Below are 24,423 nucleotides of genomic sequence, written 5' to 3'. Positions count from 1 at the left end.
GAAGTTGCGCAACCACGTCCACACGTCATTAACACGATGACTGTCATGTCACGCATATGTGGCTGACGGAATTATTTATTCAGGTTTCAAAATGAATTTTTACGTTAATATACTCGTTGTACCAAATCTGCTTAGGATCTGTAAAATGCGAGAAAGTTGTAGGACTACTCAATATCGCACATTCAATTATTTTCAATTTCTTGATTTTATGAAATCTTTGAGGTTTCTAGTTTGGCGGCCAAAGTGTTAATGTGTCCGACAATAGGAGACAATTAGACGTACTAAACTCGCGCGAATTGTTCTCATCTCGAGACCCCGGTTCTGGAAGTTGCGTCATCGATTAGGGGACACCCTGTGTGCACGCGGCGAAATAAAACTCGCCGCGCCGAGACGAGACGATGTGCGAAATTATTCTTTCGCCTATGCAAGTACGGATCTGCCTTTCAAATGGGGGTACTCCGGCCGCGCAGAAAAACTTTGTCATTTCCATATATTTTCCCAGACTGGCGGCAACGTCTCCCGGGAAATTCACTTACGCTCTAACCTGAATTTTAAGCCCGTTAAATTTTGTTCGTCGCGGTCGCGCCGCGTACCGGAAGCGCAGCAGGAACCACCACCGCCCTCGGCCGAAAAGAATTCTTCCCGAAAATCGCCGAATATCTCGCGCAGGGGTTTTCGGATCTCGGGGAACGCGGCCACGCGGTAACACGCGAATCGCGTCGGGGATCATCGCGAAAATGGAACGCAGATCAGAGCGGAATTGTGGTTAATGCGAGAACGCGGCGGCTCCGCTCGATGTTATGGTTAACCGTGAAACGACCCGGCACTGTTTTCACGGAATATTTAACTGTGCGAAGATCTCCACGCTTGTGTATTTAATGCAAATGCCGCAGGTCGAAAATCGCGGCCCCCTCTCAAATTATCTTGCAAATTACCAAACGTCGGACCGGATTCTCCGTAACGCTTCCGTCTACCGCCAATCTGTTAGGTTGTTGCAAAAATAATTACCGCTTCGAGCTGTATATTTTGCTTTATTTACCAATTTTTAGCTCTTTTACAAGTTGATTTTCGATAATAGACTCGAATACCGAGGGGAATACAGCTACCCCCTCTCTGCCGGTACCGGGTTAGTCACGTGACCTTGTGGCGGAAGCGTGGGGGAATAGCGGCGTAGAAGGGGAAGGTAGAGAGGGGAGGGAGCACGAATTGAGGGGATTACAGTTACCCCCCCCCCTGCCGGTTCCGGGTTAGTGACCTTGTGAGGGAAACGTGGGGGAATAGAAGAGGAAGGCAGAGAGGGGAGGGAGCACGAATTGAGGGCAGTACAGTTACCCTCTCTCTGCCGGTACCGGGTGAGTCACGTGACCTTGTGGCGGAAGCGTGGGGGAATAGAAGGGGAAGGTAGAGAGGGGAGGGAGCAAGAATGGAAGGGAGTACAGTTACCCTCTCTCTGCCGGTACCGGGTGAGTCACGTGACTTTGTGACGTAAACGTGGGGGAATAGAAGGGGAAGGTAGAGCAGTGTCACCAGATGGGGGGGAGGGAGCACGAATCGAGGGGAATACAGTTACCACGTATCCCCTCCTGTATTTGAGAAATGCACAGACAGTATAATAAAGGTCCGCAGTCCAATTATTGGAGCCATTTAAAAATTCACAGGAAAAGGATTGCAATAATTATTTGCACAACGTATTTCTATGTTGTCCAGCTCGTTATGCCGTCATACGAAATGCAAATAATCGAATGAAAACACTGTCACGGCCTGTATCAGCATTTATGTGACACCGGTGTACACGCGCGCGGAGTGTAAAATATTAATTAATTATTTAGTCTATGAGCCGATAGCACGTAATTACGTAGCGAAATTATTCGGCGCGATATCAGAGGGACTAGCAAACGATTCTCGTTATCTCTACAATAAAATGATGTTTGGTCGTATGAAACCATTAGCGGGCATGCGACCAGCACGCAATGCATTACTTAACGATGAATTTAACGGTCTATTAGCAATTCCTAAGCTGATCATCTTCCGCATTAATCGCATCACGTGTCCGTGAAATAATATTGCTCTCGTCTGGTAATTCTTTCGATTTCTTGTTTTTTATCAGTGCGAGAAAATAATTCTCGTTAATGGAAAAATGGCTCATTTAACGCTGGGAGTATCACTGTCGGTCAGATAACCGGTTCGGATTTTTTTAATGCGATTACTAGACTGTGAAATGAAAATAAAATTTATGCAAAATAAGAATGAAATTTTCAGAGAATTGTAGGATATAAAATTCCACAGAATTGAGTACGATTTTTATTTATTTCAGATGTATAAAATTTGCCCGGAAACATTAAAAATCTATACAAATAAATATAAGAGACACGAAGCCTTCGATGCTGGTAGCGAGTCATGCCAAGCTATCGGAAATCTGTCTATAAAATGTCCGAAGGGTTCGCGGTAGCGACACTGACATCGTGTAAATAATTCTTGATCGAACTGATCGACACACGTCATTCGTACAAACCACAAAATCGTGTAAACTAATACGTGCCCGGGTCTCGTGGACGTCGACTCGAAGTAACAATAAAATGTTTATTCAGCCGCGCTCCAAGCACGACGAAAATATAGTTTTCCAACGGAAGCGAAGCAGCTATACAGGCTGGAATAAAATATTGATTCGGTAATAAATTATTAACAAGGAATCGACAAGGTTCATCACAGCGAAATGCATTAACGATTCAAGCCGACGGTGAAATTACTGCTGATTTATTCCATCTGGAACTACGGTACGATCACCCCTAACCGAATTCTGTTTACTATTTCTATGTCCGGGTGTAATGCAATTAAACGGAAAAGTGACAGGGACGGGACATTTGGGAGCTGTGTGCCCGTCAATTGCGAAATTACATATCGTTTTCGTAATTGGTACGTCGCCGTACGGAACCGAGCAAACCAACTCGTCAAACCCGCGATCGAACATTACTGCGTTCAATTCGGCTCTTGTTATAAATCACACGGAATAGCGTACTTGATCCAGTCGATGATGTTGCTCCATTATACTCTTCCAGCGGTGGCTGAAGTTCCACGAGAGAGGGGGAAGAGGGGAGGCAGCGTTTCGTCCTAGGCCCGCTAGAGGTCTCGCCGGTTAGGCCATCTAGCGCCAGATGAGAGGGGGAACGCGTCACGTGACCGGGCCGTGGCAGAAGCGTGGGGGAAAGCGCGGTAGAGGGGGAAGTTAGAGTGGGGGCACAGGACTATGGCTCTGCCTCAGCCGCTGGGGTATTGGAACAGTATCGCCAGATTAGGGGAGGGAGCAGAAATCGAGGAGAGAAAGTTACCCCCCCTCTCTCTCTCTCTCCCTCTCTCTTTCTCTCTGTCTCTGCCAGTACGGGATTAGTAAACAAACGAACTCAGAAAGATAAGTCCAAAAAGTATTCATTAAGGTCATACTTATATTAGTCATATAGAATATATATAAGTCAAATATGTCTAGCATTGGGATATTGCGAAATTTACAAAATTTACATAAATTATATGGGAATTAAAAGCTGTGTTTAACGTGTCAAAATTTCTCGATTGGGATCGACGAATACTTGACAGTGAGAAATCAATTTCCCAGAATTCCTTGGAACTCTGGCGCAGTAAGAGCGAAGAGATAGCAACCGGGCGGAACCTAATTGATTAGTCGGCGTAATCTATCCCCGCGGGGTGGGCCGCGGTAATATACGATAAAATTCAATTCTCCGAGTCTATCCCTCTTTTCTCCATCGTTGATAAATAACCCGGATCCACGTATAAAATTACAATGAATCTTATTTGGTAGCTGGCCGATCACGGGCGAGCTCGAGATCTTGTTACTTAATTTCGCCGGAAGTTAGACGCTTCCCGAGGGAGAGGGGCGGTGGGAGGGGAGGGGAGAGAGAACCGGTAACTGTTTACGGTAACCGTTTTATTCGAACGACAAAAAGGTTCTCTACCTACGTCCGAAGCTATTAGAAAAGTCCGCGAAGGAGCCTCCGCTCGCTCGCTCGCTCGCCTCGCCACGCTTCCCGGAGAAAACCGGTAACTGCGAAGTCCGATTAAAGTGTCCCCGCACGTCTCGGATTTCGTGCTCGATTTAGCCGATTTCAGCTTCGCGTCGAACTACTTCTTGCTGTCCTATACCCGGAGCCCCCCCCCCCCTTCTTGTAGCTTCCTTTCCGGAGCACCGTTTCACATCGGCGATCGTTAAACCTATCTCAAACATTCGAAAAGTTCGACTGCGGTTGATACGTACCGCGTGCACCGGCATTACACGAACTTACCGACGGCGAACTTGCGACAGATGGATGCGGAACTTCCCCGGCTCGGGGTGCGCCTCTTCTCACGAGAAATTATACTTTTCGCCCTAAAAATCAGCCTGCGCGAAACGTTCAGCTTTGCGCGAGTTCCAACAATTTTTTTTTTAATATTCGAGTGACCAAGGCAGGCCTGGGGACCCCCTTTCTTTCTTGTTAATAAGTTTATGAGTTGATTTTTGGGTTATTTCTAACTTGTGTTTGAGGGTCTCAAAATTTTTACCGCCTGGGGCCTCCACTCGACTTGAGCCGTCTCTGACTAAAGCAGTGGTGGGAACTGTAGGGGTCCCTGAGCTGCCTGCTTCCCCCACCAAGGTCTCCTTCGTCCAGCGCGCATCTTCGCCGCGCAACGGTGCCTCGCGTATGTGGATAGACGGCATAAGCCTCGCACGGGTCGGCTACGGTGGGACGTAGGAGGGGAGAGACCGAGGCGAGCATCTTCGCTGCGCAGCCGTGTCTCGTGTGTGGATAAACAGCATAACGGTGGGACGTAGGAGGGGAGAGACGGAGGCACCGCTGCGCAGCGAAGGTGCGCGCTGGGCGAGAGAGACGTTGGTGGGGGAAGCAGGCAGCTCAGGGACCCTACTGTGCCTTCCACTGCTTTAATCAGTGACGGCTCAAGTCGAGTGGAGGCCCCGAGCGGCAGGCACACGTGCCCATCTCTGGACTAAAGGGACATATACCGAGGCGTTACCGTACTCACGAAAGTCCACAAAATTGTCTGCTTTTATCGCGGATTGTACCGTGAACGCGTGCATCGTGGATTTATGATTCCGTTCTCGTGTTATCGTCGCTAGCCGTGTCTTTGATTCTCGCTGGATAAAATATTCGTCGGCACGCGCACTCTCCGCGGGATGACAGTGGTGTGCGGTTCGGGAACCGGGTCAGTAAAGCCGGTGCCCACTGAATTCATTCTGATAATGAAAGGCGTAGCTCGATCGGCGAAAATAAATCCGTCCGACGCGTATCCTGAAAAGGAGTGTCCCGCGAGCATTCCACCACGGCTCACCGGCGACGTGCATTTCTCTCCGTCTGAGGCTGTACCCCGAGGTCATCGACCTTATTTCTACCGGGTTTACTCACGCCCACTGTTTATTTACAGCACTTTGTGACTTGGACTTCGAAAACGAAACTTGATCGCCCTTAATTCAATTACAGGGCAAAATTAATAATTTGTTACAGAATAGGGTCTAACGAGTTCGGGTTTTTGGAGACATTAGGATTACTAGATAACACGTAGGAAAATTTTTTAACTTTTTTATCTGAGCCTGTAATAAAAATTTAAAATATTTTAACAAGTTGTGTCTCTGGAAAATAATTAACTTAACCAAGAAAACTATATTTTGAAGAACTTATCCCTTGCAAAGGATACTAGATCGCCAGACTTTATTTGATCTCTTCCACTAAAAATCTAGTCAGCCATATCCAGTGTACAAGCTCGGGGACAAATCTTTAATCCGTAGATTTATAAACAACATTTTGTATACTGTATCGCTTATAGATTGTAACAATAACTCTTTTTGGCGGACAAAATGGGGGACAGGGACGAAGACATATTTTTCCACGGGGATTAAAAAAGATTTCACTCACTGTGACAACTGTGCAGACGCGCCATCCAGTTGACACTTTGATTACCAGCAATTTTTCCAAGAATCCTTCAGATTTCTCAATAAATTGAGAAGCGATTTCATTCGTATTAATTCAACAAATTTTTAGGATTAAGAGAGGGAGAGGGCCGGTGGTCTGCTTGTATTTCAATCGAGATGCAACACTGTCAGCGCTGTTGAGCTTGATGCATGCGCCGTGACAGTGTGTATATCACTCAGCCGTTGAGAGCTGCCGTTGATGGGAGATACATCCGACGTTCTCGTTTCTGCGTTAAAGGGGCTCGAATTTTTCGTCGTCGCGAACCTAACCGTTCCAACAAACTGTACCCGGGAATTTTCCGTACCGATACGTAGAATTTTCCTGTAGACAACGCTGCGACACGTCATTAACCTGTTGCAGAAGAGTCCGAAGTCGAGTCCCGGCGGTTTCTATGAATCGCTAATAAACCCCGATCAACTACTCGAAACTAAAAACACGGCGGAATCGATCGGGAACAACACCTCGATAAATAATAACATTTGCCAGTGAATTGCGGGGAGCATGGTCCCGCGGGATTTCCGGGATACGGTTCAACCCCGGTGTGCATTTGGAGATGGGCTTCCGGGTCGCCGATGTTGTTGTTGTCTCTCACCTGGCCGGCGGAGAATTCATTTTTCCGCGGCGTGATTGACAAACGATGCCGCCATTTTCGCGAGTGACGTTCTGCTTGGATCCGCCGTGATTCTAGCCGTCGAGCATTAACAATGAAAAAGCAACGAGGGGAGCCGTTCTGAAATATTCACGCGTTCTGTCCATCAGCTGTTCCCATTCGTGCCTTTTAGCTACCATAAATTGTTTTATATCGTTTTACAAGGTGGATTATAATTTTTATAATTTTTTTTTTATAACTTTTGCACCCTGTTGAAGGAGCTCTAGTCCGTGTTGTGACCTTAACTGACTCTGACACGTTTGCCCTGACCAATCAGTGTCGCAAGGGCGAGGAAATCGAGGGGAATACAATGTACCCCCACTCTGATGACCAGAGTAATTACGTAAGATTTTGAGTGGGCCACCAGGCGGCGCCACGCGGCTCGTCACGTGACCAGCCTGCGGTCTTAGTGGGGGACCTTGGAGCGTGCTCATGGTGGTGGAATGGGATAGTGGAGGGGGAAAAGGAGGAGGGGAAACAGATACCCAAATGGGTACCACTTGGCAACACTGCACCACACGTTGGAGTGTGCTCATGGTAGTGGAACCAGATAGTGGAAGGGGAAAAGAGGGGAGGTTTGGTAGCTTTCTTTTATGCAACCAATGCATAAGATTGTCAGAGATTCACGCGCAGGCGTTATGGTTCCACATTGCAACAAGCATTAAAGTCCCAGGGCTCAGTTACGCTCCCAAGTGTCTAGCCCAGTACCGTTAGCCTCGTGGCGGGCAAGGGCGCCCGCCGAGGCCCGCGGGCAACGTGACGCCACTGGGAAAAGTATTGTCATGGGCTGAACCATCGAGAGGAGGCGTGGTTCGTTGCCCGCCAAGTCGCTTATGCCCGGAGAACCAAACTCTCTGCCCCCACGGGCAATAGCTGAACGGGACCGGTCTAGGCAGTAGTCTAGTCCAGCATAGTGAGTAGCCATCAATACACAAAACGCATCCAGATATTTTGGCAGTCCATGTCGCGGATTCGCGACCGCAACGAGGGGGAGGAGGAAATCAGGGTAGCCGAGGAAGGGTTGGTGGGCGCGCGGATATAGAATCTGAAAAGGAGCGAACACCGGGAGGATATGGAGGCCGAGGACGAGAGGTAGCTATGCAAATGCAAGAGTACATTTATCTCGGCACCACGCCCATGTATTTCCTGGGAGCTTCCGGACGCATTGTCGGGGGCGAATCGAATCCCCACACCCCCGTCGGTAACCCCCATCCCCACCAAAACCTCTCGTTCACCTTCCGCCCCCGCGAATCTTCCTCTGCCTCATCTACCGTTCCTCTCGTTCATCGTGTGTGTTTGTGTGTGCGTGTGTGTGCCGCCACCCAGGGCCGATACTCCAGAGATTTACGAGCAAACTAGCCCGGTCCCCAGGGCTAATAGACCGGTAAGTTATGGGCCAATTCAATTTAATTTCGAAAATAAACAACCGCCGACGGCGACGTTGGTCAATTTATTCCGAAATCCCGCGAACGTATCGCGGCACGGCCGCAGCAACCGTTCCCGTCGCAGGTCAAGATGCTCGTGATCCCGGAGGCCGGAAATGAACTTGAGGAGTCCAGCGAGCGGTTAGCGCGCCCGAGCCCGCTGAAGCGTCGTTGATTCGGTCCAGTGAATCGGTAACGTTCAATTAACTACTTAATCAGCCCCGGACCGCATACAATATCCGCGCGCAAATTGCTCGAGTTGGCGCCGAGCCAGACGTATTTTTACCCGAACACGTCGCCCTCCGCAACCGTACCCGGTCGAAACCTGCGCAAATATTTCTCGCGGCGAATTCTCCACTCCCATTGTGCTCGCTCGGCCTCCATAGCGAGATCGCCACGTTGCCGGACACATGAGGCAGATTTGGACCGTTGGGGAGTGTAGACATTAGGGGATCCGCTGAAGGTGACCTTTTATCGCGACACGTGTGCCCTCTATGCCACATTTGTATCCAGTTTCGACGAGCTGAGAAGAACTCAACTGCGCTGGTCTCACGCGTGAGTTTCAGAGGTGTGCGGGCACCCGACATTTCGGGTCGGGCCGGAAAGGCTCGGGCCATTGCAGTGTTGCCAGATGAGGAGGCGGAAAAGGTACCCTCTCCGTCGGTATTGGAGTCATGACGACAGAGACCGAACGCGTCACGTGGCCGGGCCGCGAGGACACCTGGCGCGGTGGAAAGGGAAATGAGAGTGGGAGGGACAACGGGCCAGTGTTGCCAGATCTTGGGCGCCCAATCTACCTTACCCGTTCTAGGACGCCATTCCCCCACTCCTCGAGCATCTCGACGCTTCCGCCACGGGCCGGTCACGTGACGCGTTTCGACCTTGTCGTGTCACACGGAGTCTTCGTATCAAAAGAGCGTACACTTACTATAGCCAGCTACTACGGCGTCCGTTTATTTGTCAAATATCGGGCTCCGCAAACTGGGCGGGAGTGCGCGTTGCCTAGCTTGTTGTCTTCATAGCAACTGGAATAAACACAGTGTGTGGGACCGGTTGATGGGGCCCCATTACGGGAAACTATCTGATATTGCGCTAAATTCAATCTCCGAGATGCAGGAAACGTGGAACGTTTCTGCTCCGAGAGCAGCATCCCGCGACGAAAGATATTGCAACTTTACTTAATTTCACGGATACCTGACGCCACGATGCGCAAAAGACGCTACCACGCCGTGGATATTGCAAATTCTATACACTTGGAAAACTAGTGGAGCACGCGTCGCAGACGACGACGTTTTGCACGGGCACGCGTAGGCGCAGCGGAATCGTCGTGTGGGTGAATATCCTACCGTTTCGAAATTCGTCGTTATGTCCCGACGCTCAATATCCGTTTATCGTGGCGGAACAGAAAGTCTCGAGGAGAGCATTGCTGCCGGGTGACCTCGGCAACGAGCGGAGCGCAACGCGCCTCGCCTAACTCGCTCCGAGACACACGCGGTCCTCCGAAATCTCCCGAATCGAGGAGCTCCAACTCGAGAAACTTCAATATACGGGACAATATTGGTGTCCCGGGGTTTTCGAACTCGCAAATTGGCAAATCCCCTAGCTGGCCCCCCTAACATCTTAATCCCATTGTTCTGACAGCGCATACGATAGTGGGGATAATCCCGCGACGTTTATCGTACAGGCCTAGGCGACATATACAGAGAAATCACTGTAGCCCGTTTTCCAAAATTACTGCAATATTATACGCAAACGGAAAAAATAGGAAGAAAAATAGGACTGCATTTGTTTGACCTTGCAGTAACCTTGAGTAATAACTTACTTTATATCCATTGCAAATTTTTATTTTTTTTATTTATTATTATACATACCACGTCAGCCTGAATGTTTCAGTTCCACGGAAATGATCAATCGTTTCAGGAAAAAATTAAGTTAATGGAAAATTACACCTTACCTTATTTTGAGGAATTTTAGGTTGTCGAGGCGAATAAAGTGCGTGGTATAATAATAATAATTGTGTGACTTCTTTCTAAGACAGAGGAGATGAACAGAGAAACTTATGTGGACCGCGAGGATGAATTTCTGCCTGTCCCGTTCACGAAAACAAGAACTACAGTGAAACTTAGTTTCGGCTTTAGCATGCAACCTCAAAACTAAGAAACTAGGACTTTCTTAAACATCATTAAACTTCTCATTTCGCCGGGCTTATGTTCGTTAGGATGCGCTCGTAGTGAACATCGGTTTACTTTTACAAGTAATAAACAAAGATTGTTTGGTAAATAGGACACAGAAAGCCGACGGAACGTTAAATTTAAAGCATACTAATATTAAACATGACAGAGTGTACGTGTATTTATACAAAATCTCATTTTTATGAATAAATTTGACGAAAGCAGTAGAATTCGATTTACGATAACTAGACTCCGAATGTTTATGCGCGATGAATATGCAGGATGGGTGCGACATTTATGGACAATAAATATGCAAATGTGCGCGAATAAAATGTAATATTAAATATTGACAGGGTGCTTTGCAATTATTCCGGTATGTTGTCGTTTGAAGTGTAATAAATTACAAGTACGTCCTCCCAATTTAATGGCGTTAATTGACGATATTTTGTATGTCGAAAATGACCGCTCCACGACACCCGATAATTGGTGCATACTTTTTACTCCAGCAGTATTTTTGAATATTTATTGGTTTTTTCGCGATACTGCTTAAAATGTTTGGGATTTTCAAATTAATTCGCTTGACGCTCTACTTTTCACTACAGTGTCAATTATTTACTTTTAATTGATTTCCCGGGATTATTTTTAATTATTAAGACAATCAAACGTAGGAGATCTTTCGTTTCCAGTTTCTGAAACACTAAAATTGATTTTAATAGATATTAGATTTCGTAAAATATTATTTAGTTGTGATTGGCACTAAGCTAGAGCAGAAATACAGGGTGTCCCAAAAATGTACTTCCTTTCAACGGAGCAAATAATTATTTAAATAATTCCTCAGGTCATTCGAAGAAACTTTTTCCTGTGCGAAAATGTTCTCTGCCGCTTCGTTACGGAGTTATTAGCGAAAAACGCGGACCAATCAGAGCGCGGTTAACAGTGGGCGGAGTCCGGCTCCGCCAATGCCAACGTCGCGCTGTGCGAGTCCCGCCCCCGAGGCAGAGCCCGTCCGCTGTAGCCGCGCTCTGGTTCGTCCGCGTTTTTCGACTATAACTTCTGAACCGAGCCGCGGAGAAGATTTTCGCAAAGGAAAAAGTTACTTCAAATGACCCCAGTAACCTCCCCTTTCAATGCAGTACATTTTTGGGACATTCTGTACATAAAAATTGGGGTTGCCTAAGGGCTACAAAATTAGATGCAGGGTTAAAGAAACCTGAACTCCACGGAAAAACATTTTCAGTTCCACGAAGATCCAAACTCTACTGATGATTTTAACCTCTAGCAGGCGATGATGTTTCCTGGGCGGCAGCTATACCGTCTTATGGCTGCTTGCCCGCATGAGAGTAACTCTCGAGGGAACGATGTCCACTTTAGACTCGTGCGTCTTTCACTCTCGAAAATAGACTTTATTGAAGAGTACGCTGTCGTACGATAGTAATTCCGAGGGCTGTGTCTACTAGAGTGTTCTACTTCCAAGAGCAACCCTCATGACCCTCTACCCGATGGTAGACGACGAAGTGTGCCAACCAAAAAATCTTTATTTCAATGGAACTTTAGAGACGCGGATGTAGGGCGTAGCGAACTACCGCGGGAAACCATCTTTTTGAACCCACTTCGAGAAGAAGAAAGTTACTCGATTCGATTATTTCTTCTCTTTTTATTCGAACTGAAATCAACTCTCAAATTTAAATTCTTCCCGTACGACTATTAAAAAAAAACCCAGATTACTGGAACCTGAACATTTTAAAGACATTACACAGATTTTTCAACTTCTTCCCTAGACAGTTTATTAATTTTTCAGGGCGGAAATTAAAGACGGAGGATACCATTTTATGACAGATTCGTTCAGGTTCAGTAATTAATTTTCTCAGAATCTTACCGGTACTGAAAAAAATATGACATAGAGGGTGCAGAACATCCCCCTCCCCCCTAATTCTGGAGCAAAGTTAGGGGATACGTCTGTTTCAGAGATAAGCGCAACCAGCCGCGCAATTCCAATTCTGGAACGGTCCGGTAGCCATAGAGGGGAACGCGACCGCATATGACCGTCTTCGTCAGGTTGTATTTCGACGACGGCGATATTTACCGGGCGCCATGATCCCGCAAATATCCGGTTAGTCGATAGGATCGATTGGCCGATCGGTGAGCGACCGCGATCGTTCGTTCTCTCGTCACGAGACATACCGGCCGCAAAGTGGCGTCGAAGGATCGATAGCCGACGGCGTGTGACCGCGAGTCTACAAGTTCCCGGCCTCTTTTGAGGTCGCGGCTTACACGTATGCGGTCGGATCACGGCTCCGGTGTTTTCGAGCGGCGCGCGACTCGCAGAGAGTCGTCGCTCCGCTTTTTTTTTTTAGACAGGATAAACCTGAAAATTGAACCTGAGGGTTTGGGTACGAAAGGTGCCTAGAGCAGGTGCTCACTATCCTTTCATCATCAAAAATTTCTGGTAGTCGATATTGCAGATCTCTTCACTTCAACTGTTCGAAAAAGCACCGTTCTTTCTATCGAGATCGACGGCCGCTTGTTTCGGGAGTTGAAACATAAAGGATCGACGCGCCCTTATTTGGCAACGATCGTTCCGGCCGTTCGTTTAACGCCGAGCAATCTCTTAGGATCAGGGGGCTGATTAATAGAAAACGTCACCGATTCGCGCCATCGAAATCCGGATATCCATGAGAGGATAGTCCCGCGATTTACGATCACACGACACGCGCGAGCATAAGATCGTGTGCGAGCATTTGTGTGTGCTTGTGTGTGACTGTATGAGGATGTATCGAGCCCGTGTCTCCGGGTGAAAAGAAAGGGTGATCGAGGAAAAAGGAGGATTCACGGATTGATCGGGGATATGCGAAGCCCGGGGATGTCGGTTTCGCGAGATTGCCGAAGGACGTCCTGGCACATGAAGGGTCGAAGGGAGGGGGGTGTGGGGAGGGGATATCCCGTGGTATATATCGCGGCGTTGATAGAAATGCAAATTCGCATCGCATCGACGCGGAATCGAGCTGGGGGACACGGGTTGGTGGGGTGGTGGTTGGGAGGGGGGTCTCACGGACGCAATTACACGTGTGGTGATCAACACGCCGCCGCGCTGGAACGGTATGATTAGGTGGATATGGCTCGCGATCGTGCGAACTGTTGCCCGCCTATCGACAGCCGCCGCGAATATCGGCCGCCAATAATAGCCGGGCCTTTTACGGTCAGTTAAAGTGATAAACGGAAAGACCCCGGCGCGGGTCTTATCGGGCCACGTTAAAAATGCAATCGTTTATTGGAACGCGTCGCCGCGGCTGCTGCATGCAACGATGCGCTTCCGCAGATAACGCTCTGCCCGTCGACTTCCAGCTGATATCGGGACCGGGGACTGCTGGGAGATACAGTGATGAGCAACACTGAACGCGCTCAAGACGTTAAAAAATACTTTTCCCCCAATATATATTTGAAGAACAAGATTATTGTTCCCATGCCATCGAATCGGCTTTCTTTCAGGAATTCAGGGACTAAAATTACCCAAGGTCAGTCAAGGTCACAGACGGAAAAACCTACTTAAACTTATCGACTTTGTCAATTTCGTCTCGTCAACAGCCAGCTATGTGACTGAGTCGCAGATGCACACTTATAGGAAGAATTCAGTGTGCCAGTGAGACAGTTTTCTGCAAATATCTCGGTAACTCGTAATTTCCGCCACGAACGTAATTCATGGCCGTGTTCAGCGTATCGAAACGAATAGAATGACGTGCCACAGGTCCCAAAATCTTTGGGGGGCAGTTCGAAAGTCTGCTGAAACCCAACATTTATTCGAACCTCTGCCGTCCGTACTTGGAGAGGGAGCGTGTTCACTGTTATTTAAAATTTCCATTTGATCTGCCCTCGTACGGCAAAAGGGCGAAGCTCTCCGGAAATACGTGACCCGTGAAAGTCCACGGCAAAGAAGCTCGCGGAACGGCGCCCTTATCGAGGACAGAAGCCGTTCGTCAAACTTCGACTACCGATCTTCGCGTTACATTTCGCTCGACGGTTACACCGGGTTCCGGATGAATTGCGACCAGCAACCGTTCACGAGAAACGGATACGGAAACGGAAGTTTTGATTCAAATGTGTGTGTCCGACCGTTTCTGCGACGGTCCCGCGTAGAAAACCGAGCCAATCGTAGCGGCGTTCACAGCGGCGGAACGGTTTCGCCAAGTGCGATCACCGATTTGTGCAAACACCCTCGGTTCCCATCTCGCGCGGGAATCACTCGCAAACCAAGAAAAAGTTTCCGGCGAAGGAAAATTCGAAAGCGAGAATCGATATCCGATCAGAACACCGGACTCGTTTTCGCTTTCTGTTCTTTTTTTTCGCTCGGGCACTTTTTCGTTTTTTTTTCCCTCCACCCTGGATCTACTAGCCGTAACCTCGCTCTTGTTTCCCATTCCACCTCACATTCTTAAAGACTTTCTCGCGTTTCGTTCTCTCCTTTTCCAGCAGAGTTGCTACCCCCACCCCTTTTTTCTGCTTCCCCCTTCTGATACTTTAGCTTTTTTTACTGCACCCTTTATGTTCTACCTCTTTCAATGTTCTTCACGGCTCTGTGCTATTCGCCGACTCATTCTGTCTCCCTTTGTCTTTTATATTTTGCATGCTTCCTCGTTTTTCAGCTCCCCTTTTATCCTTCTCTGTTTTTTTTTCCTGCCTCAGCTACCCCCTCCTTTGTTTCTCTTAATCCCCCACACTATGACAATAGGCTGTTATCCTGTTCCATAAGAAATGTACGACTTCAGAATTAAATTATCTAGGGTGGAACCAATGGAATAATATCAAATAATTAATTGTATGCAGTTCTTTTCGTTTTTAAATAAATCAATATTGACGACAACAGAATTTATGTCACGACCCGATATTTTTGTGTCCATACTTTCATCTGTTCAAAGCTTTGTAACCCGCTTCACAGGAAACATTTCCGGAAATTATTCCCTTGAAATATGAGACACCTGGGATGCAGGTGACATTTTTCTGATATCGAGAAAATTGAGTTTGAATTTCAAACGTGTCAAAAAATCCCGTACGAGGTCTCCATGAAAATTTAATTATATTTAGTGCTTGGCAGTAAGGAACACGCAAAAAGGAGCACACAAATTTTTAATAACTTTCCCATTTAATTTAATGAGTTATTTATTCGTATCCCTTTGGTATGAAAATTTTTAAATTTTCGTGGCAAATCTGACGCAATAGATGTTAGTGTTAAAATCTTCTTTCTCTACTGAAGCAAATAAGTTATTTGAAGTCTCATGTTACGAGACTCGCCTTTGTATACTTCATTCGCGGTAACGCAATCGGAGTCGCTGATCGACCGAATCGTAAAACTGATTCCGCCTCCAGGCAACTCGGATCTAACGTCCATAACCGTTCGCGTGATTATCATTTCTGCGGGCTAATCCCGCCATACAATCCCGCCATTACGAGTCTATGGAATAGGCTTACCAGCAACCAGACAACGAGGTGGCATTACGAGATTCGGCAGCAAGTAAATGCGCATGGCTGCAGAAAAACGGGAACAGGCTGGCTGGCTAGCAGACAGCGCTTTCCTCGTTCAACTCTCGCTTCCTTCCTTCAGGGTTCCCGCGTTTCCTTTCTTCGTCTCCTACGAAGAAGACCGGGACCACATCCGGCCGTGACCAACCCTCGTCTGGTTCTCAGCTCGTTTCTTTCATTTCTAGGCCAGGCTATTCACCGATGCACCCTTCAGCCGCGTCAGAGGTCTCTTCCGGAGCCGCGAGCATCCTCGGCCAGGATTATACAGTGGCGCTCACTTAAATTTGCAAAATCTGTTACGCTTAAATTTGCACGACACGTCCCCACCATTCCCCTATAGCGCCACGAGCTCGGCAGTGTCTTACCTCGGTAGGCGAGGAAAGAGAATAAAATATTAAGTTATCAATAAAAGTACAAATTCTGTCATTTTTGTCTTACCTTTGCAAACGTAGCACCGACGGATTGCTGGGATTTTTCCGATTAAAATGAGTCCAAACACGATGTCAATCGGACCAGTTTTAGAGGTAATGCAAATAACATTTTTTGATTTTTGATTTTTTGGAGTAGTCCGATATATGCCGTGTTTGTACTCATTTTAATCGGAAGAACCCCCCCTGTCCGTTGGTGATACAATTATAAAGGTAAGACGACAATGACTGTAAAGAAAATTTTACTCGTGTAAATTTAACCGTGCATCGCTGTAGCGTTTCTGACGAGCCGCTGCCGTCCTTCTTGTTCGTCACAGAGTGTAGAGCTTACGTCGGTGGCTTACATGGTTATTCTGTCCGCTTAATTTCTTCAAACCGCGAGCAAGAGGGGACGCGCTCGTCGCGAAACGCGCGCCAGGTAAATAAGCCAGGTGTGGCGGGTGAAACCTGCGCGGAACGAGATTAGCCTATATCCGGTTACAGCCCTTTCGACGTTCTCCAAGAAGACGTCGCCGGCTTTCTGTACGGCTTCGCATCTATTGCGCGTTATCGCTGTCGAGCATCTCGAGAAACGCGTTCAACAATTGCGGCCGCGATTGGGATTAGCTCGGTAAATTGTGGATATTGCAAATGGGTTACATGCTACATCGCCTTCCACGGTATTGACGTGCAAAACTAATTCCTGGCTCCCATAATCAATCCACTGTAACTTTATCTTGAATTCGAACCTTTCTTTGGGGTATCTGTTGACATTTCTTTAGAGCACCATGTATTTGTTTGTAAATAATTCATCTGTTCACGAAAATTGGATTAATCAGAAAATAATAACATGCCCTGATTTAAGGTTTCAAAAAATATCAAATATCAAAATGGGACTTTAGGGAGTGTCACAGAACACCATATTTAACATCCTTAGACTGTTTTTATGGGGTTTTAGTAAATTTTAAATATAGGTACATGTAGAGGACACATGAAGGTCAAACCCGTTTTCTAAATTAGAATGATGTACTTTTGTATGTACTGTCTACTAGGGCGCTTTAAAACGCGCACAGTGACCCAAGGTCGTGCTCAAGGTCATTGAATCAACGGGCATTGGCGTGGCGTTGAACGTGTTAAATAGAAAAATGTTGTTCTCGTTTTTCAGTTTGTTTTTGAAGGTAGAATTACGAGCAGGAAAATTGTGTCGCGATATTTGTTAGACTCTGTATAAATAAATAAACGTGACCAGATGGGTATAACAAAGGGCCGTGGAACGTTTAATCGATGCGCTATTTCCAGACCCGCTATTAACCGTATGGGAACGTAGGTACGCCGGCATTGAAATCATTCGGCCATAATTCTTTCATTTCGCGTCAAGAATAGAACAGATTGGCGGGCGTGCGTTCGGCGGAAATCGTTTCTTGATCCAGTATCCACGGCGCACAAACGAAAGAAGCACTTTTCACCTTGGAATTTCCTCGTTCCCGCTAATTTGCATCGCACTCGCTCAATATTTAAACGCCACTTAAACAGTTGAGTATGTTACGTGAGCTCTTCGGTCGGGTTTTAGAACGTCGTTACCGACAATTGGATTAAGCTCGGGAAATCGTAGGCTTCGGAGGGGCGGAAGTGTCATTTTCTGTTCCCGCGCGAGCACAACGTCCCCTTTCCATCCCCGCGGTGGTGAAAACTCCGGGAAGAAACGGTATTTCTCTTTCGCCGGGGAATTTACGCCGGCGCGGTGGGACGGTATTTTCAGTGGGCATTATTCCTTCCTACAACTCATTATTCTCGTTTCCCCCCTCTTCACTTTTCTGCCGCGAAAGAGAAGTCGAATTTACAATGCCGGACGAAAGTATTCGCACAATACACAATCCCCCGTACAAACACTTGTAACTATTGAAATAATTGCTTGCATCGAGCTCTTTCGCCTGCGTTCTTATTCACAATAGCCTACGTGTTGATACGTCACAATAAAACTACAGAAAGCGACATTACAAGACGCTGTACAAAACCATACAAATCCGTGTTATGAAAAAGAATTTGTTCCTCTCGTGTACAGTGTTATTGTTCACGTCGTCAGATTTTAACAGTAATACTAATAAACACTAGAAACACTTTTACTTTTTTAGTTTGTATCATCCCCAATGGTCTTTTCAATTTAGATTTCTGCTGTTGTTGAATTGTTTTCTCATTTAAACAGAACGACGGGTCCCAAACCACGCCCTGTGGGCCCCAAACCACGCCCTGAGGGCCTGAAGCCACGCCCCCGCGCTGAGTCACTTGCCCGCAGCTGCGCCCGCTAATAGGCATGACATACCTTTTTGTAACACAGATTTGTATGGTTTTATTTTGGTGTCGAGTGTTATTTATAGCGTCTTATGGTCGCGGAGTGTATAGAGACAAAGTGTAGAGTGAGCAACAAATAGAAATGTCAATCATAATCATCTTATGCCTCGACGAAAGTACTCGCACGTTTTCAATAATGGCTCGACAATAGACTGACATAAAACGCGATCAAAACATTGTTTAAAATGACAGTGTACATGCATTTTCTGCGGCAACAAGTCGACAATCAGTTACAACAATTTGAACATTGGAGGAATTTAGGAATATTTTTGACTATTTATCAAGCTCATTCAATTTCGTACGATCGACAATTTTTATTTAAAAATCCACAGTCAAGTTGTCATGTCGTGTTTCCGAACGGCATTTAAATAACTATAGATTTTCCGTCATAAAATGTCAAACTTTGATTTTCCATTAGGTCGTCGCAATTGTTTGACATTCTCAACAAGTATATCGAGAGAAATTGGAGAAAGTGATAAAAAATGGAGGTTAATGCACGACGCTGCGGAAATTGTTGCAATTAAAAATAAATAGAAACGTTGCGCATAGAGCACCGGGCGGCAGAGAGACTTTGTGCATGTTTGTAATCACAGGAAACGTTTGCGGACTGCCCGCAAATTTCCAACTAAAATGACAAGCGCACATGTGCCTCGGAATTTCTGAAGGGGTTGAGCGACCGAATAATTTTTTCTCTTCCCCGGGCGAAATCCTGATTTGTATTCATGCGCGTCGCGATACAACATTCCTCCCCCCCCCCCCCGTCATTTGGGAATTTAAACAATTTTTAAAACGCAATTTCACTGTTTCGCAAGTCTTTTGTCTCGGGACAAAAGCAACGTAGCGCGGAATTTTTCCATTTGGGTTGGTCGAAACTGCTACGAAAAAATCAACACGATTGTTTTAGAAGAGAGGAGCTCGCTCGTTATGAACGATTCAACGGTAAGCCAATTTATATCGTTGTCGATTCAAGGTCGTTTCACGGAACGACCTTCGAACTCGATTTACAGTCCTCGAAAGAACTGCAGTTTTTTCCGAAAAATACGATTATTTTGATGTTGCGAAAGTGACGCAATCAATTTTTCTCTACTTTACTTTTTAAAATGTTTGCTCAAATTTTTCTGAAGTATTTAGCGTGTTGCGTTTGATCCATTAACCATAAACGGGTTACCGAAGAGCACCGTGTAGGAAATTAATCATCGGGTATCTGTAGTAGGAAGAACTAACGCGGAACTGCAAAGTTGCCTTTTGTCATGCAAAGATCAATGGTCTGCGCAGCCGGTGTATAGTAATTCCAGTCGGGGCACGTTCCCTTCGTTCGCTGAAATATTTTCCGCAGCGTCTTGCATAACGGAGGCCCGCGGACGATCGAAATACACCGTATTGTTTCAAAGGGAGTTTATATTTATCGCTGTGACCGGATAAAAGGCTGCGGCCGACAGGTCGCATAATTTAAAAGTTCCTTCCACTCACGCTATTTTGCATGCTGTCTCGTCCAACCGACGGACAACGTATTCTCTGTAACGAAGATTACGCTTTTTTACCTGTTCGTGATTGCCGTCGATAGCCCATTATTATTTCATTCCGGACCGGAGAGATTATTGCTAATGACGCAATGCGAACCTACTCCAATTTCCAGCCCGCGAGCCATACTCTTCGGAGATTTATTAAGTAGGTGAAAGTATCAGGGAAGTTTTGAAATATTGCTTTATTATAAGGTAAGAGTCCCAATTACTGTTGGGGGTAGCAATTACTGTGTCTATACTAATTATACATATTTTGAAAGCATAAGGAGTATTAAAAAAGAGATATTAAAATTTTATATATCTCTCTTAATAATATTAATATTTGATCATTAATATAGGCACAGTAATTCGGTCCCTCACTCTGGTTCAGTTTTATCGTGTTCAGTGCATCATAATCTATAAGAATTTCCTGCTGGTTATGAAAATGCAAAATTAATGTCAGTGTTGTAATGAAAATGGAATACTTTTATTACAATGTTAACAGAAATTTTTAAATGAACCTGTGAAGAACTTCCGTAACGATGGTAGGTACGTTATGCTACGAATATTAATAAGGCAACGTGCCGCAGCGATTTGTAATAGTCATCCCCCGTTCACCCAAAATTTGTCATAATTCTGTTTCCGTATTATTCAGTGTGAAATCAGACCGCGGAAATGCATGAAACTTCATATTTTTATGGACAAATTCCAGTGTTCTGCATTAAACGTAATCACCTTTCTTGTCTAATGTATATTAACCACACCGAATCGTAACGAAGATTTCAAACAGAACTTGCTAATTACGAATATTACACGTGTCCTTTATATCGAAATAAAATTTCATTATTTTTCAAGCAATATTCAAGCATTAAAGTAAAGGTGGAAAATTCTCTTATTCTACCAGGAAATTATTAAGAACAGAGAACTTTGAATCAGTTACAGGAAAAATCACTATGACAAATTTTGTTGCTCCAGTAAGTTAGGAATCGACTTGTTAAAATGAGCCCGGGAAAAATATTTTAACATTTCTTGAATTGAAACTAAGGATGTTGGAACTTGTTCTATTATATTATACAGGGTGTCTAAAAAATGTTGTACTTCCTCGAACAGGATTCCCAGGGTCATTTGAAGCAACTTTTTCCTTTCCAAAAATGTTCTCCGAGGTTTTCTTAAGAAGTTATTAACGAAAAACACGGGCCAATCGGAACGCGGCTACAGCGGACGGACTCCGCCCCGGCCAATGCCAACGCCACGCTGGGCGGGACCCGTCGCGGAGGCGGAGTCCGTCAGCTATTGCTGCGCTCTGATTGGTCCGTGTTTTTCGCTGATAACACCTGAACGAAGCCGCGGAGGAAATTCTCGCAAAGGAAAAAGTTGCTTCAAATAACTTGAGTAATCAGCCCTGTCAAGGAAGTACAATTCCATTCAGATTAAATTTATAATTTAATTAATTTCAGATTATTTCTTGCATGAAGTTATAGGAGTTCATACTTATTCTTGCAATAGGTCCTGTGAAAGTGAGAATTTGCATACTCTCCATAATCGTAACGAAACCGCAGCAAAAGTTGTCGATGGCTGCGAAATGAGTTTTCATTGACAGTTTAAGGTTCGCAACGGGCTCGGACTTGCTTTTATGCTGCGCTCCGGTTTCTTTCGTCAAGTAATCGCTTTGTGAATCGTTAATAACCGAACTGAAAGGTTGATGCGGCACACCGGCCATAATTGGAAGGGAATCGTATTGCTCCGGTTGGCAAAGGGCATTGAGAGGAATCATAAGATGAAAAAAAAAGGAAACGAAGCCGTTAAAAGTCGCCGTCAAATGCAACGAGAGTGCGTTACTGGGCAACTTTGCGGGTTTCGAAAATTTCGCTTCAAAAATGACAGTTTACGAATACATACACAGGCGCGCGCGCACGCTGGTGACCCCGACAGTCGCGCGCAAAACCTGCTACAAAGAGATACACAAATTGGGGGAAACTCCCCCAGTGTATCGGTTTTTTTTTCCCCTCCCCGGTACTTCGGCACAATTTACACGATATTGTAAATAATTTTTTTTTCGCCGTGCCCGCGCGGCACACTTTGAATCGTACACCGTGATATACTGGTAGTCGCTGTTCGTTTCCCGCGCAATCAACAACAATTCACGCCGGCGGTCGACAATAGATGAAATTCGTAGTTTCATCCTGTATACCGGGCCGGTGTAAAAAGTTATGACGTTCCGCGTGAAAAGTTATCGCGCAACCGTAATTTTTCGAAGGGCCCTCGAGCACCGATAGATCGACCGCTGACAAGTATTGTCGGGATCGAGAGATGATTACGGGAAAGGGATACTGCTGTTAAATTAGTATGCCGATAAACATCGCGGATCTTTGCGCGTTTGAATTTGCTTCGGGAATTTATCTGTCATTTACAAACTATATACATACGTTCTAGAGTAAGGAAAACCTCAATTATTGTGCCTATGTTAATTATACTCATTTTTGAAGCCTAGTGAATATTAAAAGAGAGATATACAACATTAACCGATCTTAATGGGAAAAAATGTAATGTCTCGTTTTTAATATTCAGTACGCTTTGAAAATCAGTGCGAGCCTATGTGTGAATTACTATAATATATAGAACTATCGCGTGCGCGAGACGGTGTCTATAATTCTTCTTTTGCGTCGCGTATTGCCAGTGGCTGATTTAGTACGGCCAGGCATGAAATTATATCTTCATCAGCGTTTTCGAACGAAAGAACGACACTAATTGCGGCACTGAGAAATCGTAATAACGTTACACGCATATTAATGTTAAACATTAGCATATTATAATTGTAGATCACTGTAAACGGCAGTGATTCAACAATAGCCGGTCGCAGCATTTAAACCTATTACAATTAAACGACGACTCCGAACTATTACAATAACACAAAATTAATTCGGCCCAGCTCACGGTTTAGTATAAATCCAAAATAACAGCCCGCCGGTACCAGAATTGTACATCTAATCGCACGTGCATAATTCATAATAATCGGGCGTGTGTGCGCGATAGAACAATTTTACCGGGCGATCGTTCGTAATCGTTGCAATTGCTCGTGTCTAATTTATGGACGCGATAAAATATTGAGCCATTGCGATAATTAAGCGACGCAATCGAGCTGCCGATCGAGCACGGCGATGAATTTTCTACACGCGGCGAAACAAATTGTGTCCGTAACGCGACCGTTTGAATGTTTAATAATATTCTAATTAAACGCTCGCGAACAATATTGTCGATGTTTGTCCGGAATAATAAAGGCGTTCGAACAATTGAACGGTATCAACTGTTACTCGTTATAGACCTCGCGCAGAATTACGGGAGCGACAGAACAACGAGCGTGCTACCTCCATCCGCCTCCGAAAAAAATTAATAAACAATCCTCGTTTGGTATGCACCGGCAAACGGGAACAATTCGACACAGCGTTTACATTCTCATAAAATATTAGATTAGGGGAAAATTTGGTCCGTGTAATTCCGAAACTTTATGGAAACAAGTGTGTGAATGCCTTTTGTCCAATTCAGTGTGTACATCAACAGAACTAGAACAGTGGAACACAGGAAGCGTGAACAATAAATATCAAACTTTCTTATTTTTCCTTTCTCACGAATCGAACTGTTACCATTGCGTTCGTCTCGTTTTTCTAATTAAAACGACACCCAACACGATATAGTTACCAATTATAGTTCAGAATTGCTTGCTTAACAAGCAAGAATTCGCGTACCTCTACCGTAAATGTCAAGCCTGAGATTTTAATCGCTTGTTACACAAGTAATTGTATCATGTTTGGTGTCATTTTAATCACAAAAACTAGACTAATACGATGGCGAATGTTTCATCGACGAAGAACCGGAAATAAGTAATTTTGATTTTTGAATTCAAAAGGCCGAGCTGCCACGAGTCCACCGACGCTACCGGACGCCCGAACTTCAGTTCCTCTCTCATTCGCGATCTCTAGAATGAATGTGAGTATAGTGATTTCTCTATATATGTCGCCAAGACCTCGATGATAAATGTCGCGGAATTGTCCCCACTACCGCGGGGTATCTATACCTCAGAGGTTCTGGCAGGACCCGTGTTATTGACATATATCGAGAATTCACTGTACCTCTTCTGGTCACTGGACAGACTCGAAAATATGACAGTTGCAGAAAGTATACTGTAGCCTAAATTTAGCCGTGGAGATTTCAGTTAGATTTAAAGGTGGAGCGCCGTATGATAGCGTTTGTTAATTCGATCTGGTTGGTCCGGACATAATCGCGGAACTCGTCGGAGAATTCGACTCAAGTAATTTGTCGTGCGGACGGACGTGTTGCAAGGGGAGCAAGAAATACCGTGATCGCGGCTCGATAACCGTCCTCCGTCGTCGGGTATTCGGCGAATTCCGATCGATCCTGGCACGGTGAAATTTCAGGGATG

At 45.6% G+C, this 24,423-nt stretch overlaps 1 protein-coding gene across 1 annotated transcript in view; it reads right to left on the bottom strand.

The window, feature by feature from the left end:
• Nucleotides 1-24,423, bottom strand: part of LOC143360774 (zwei Ig domain protein zig-8) — a 446,034-nt gene that overhangs the window by 190,745 nt on the left and 230,866 nt on the right. The gene's annotated exons all lie outside the window — the stretch shown is intronic.

Source organism: Halictus rubicundus, chromosome 14 (genome assembly GCF_050948215.1).
Source record: "Halictus rubicundus isolate RS-2024b chromosome 14, iyHalRubi1_principal, whole genome shotgun sequence".
Classification (NCBI taxonomy): Eukaryota; Metazoa; Arthropoda; class Insecta; order Hymenoptera; family Halictidae; genus Halictus; species Halictus rubicundus.
Note: the sequence above shows the minus strand (reverse complement) of the source record. Positions and strands in the feature narration are given on the sequence as shown.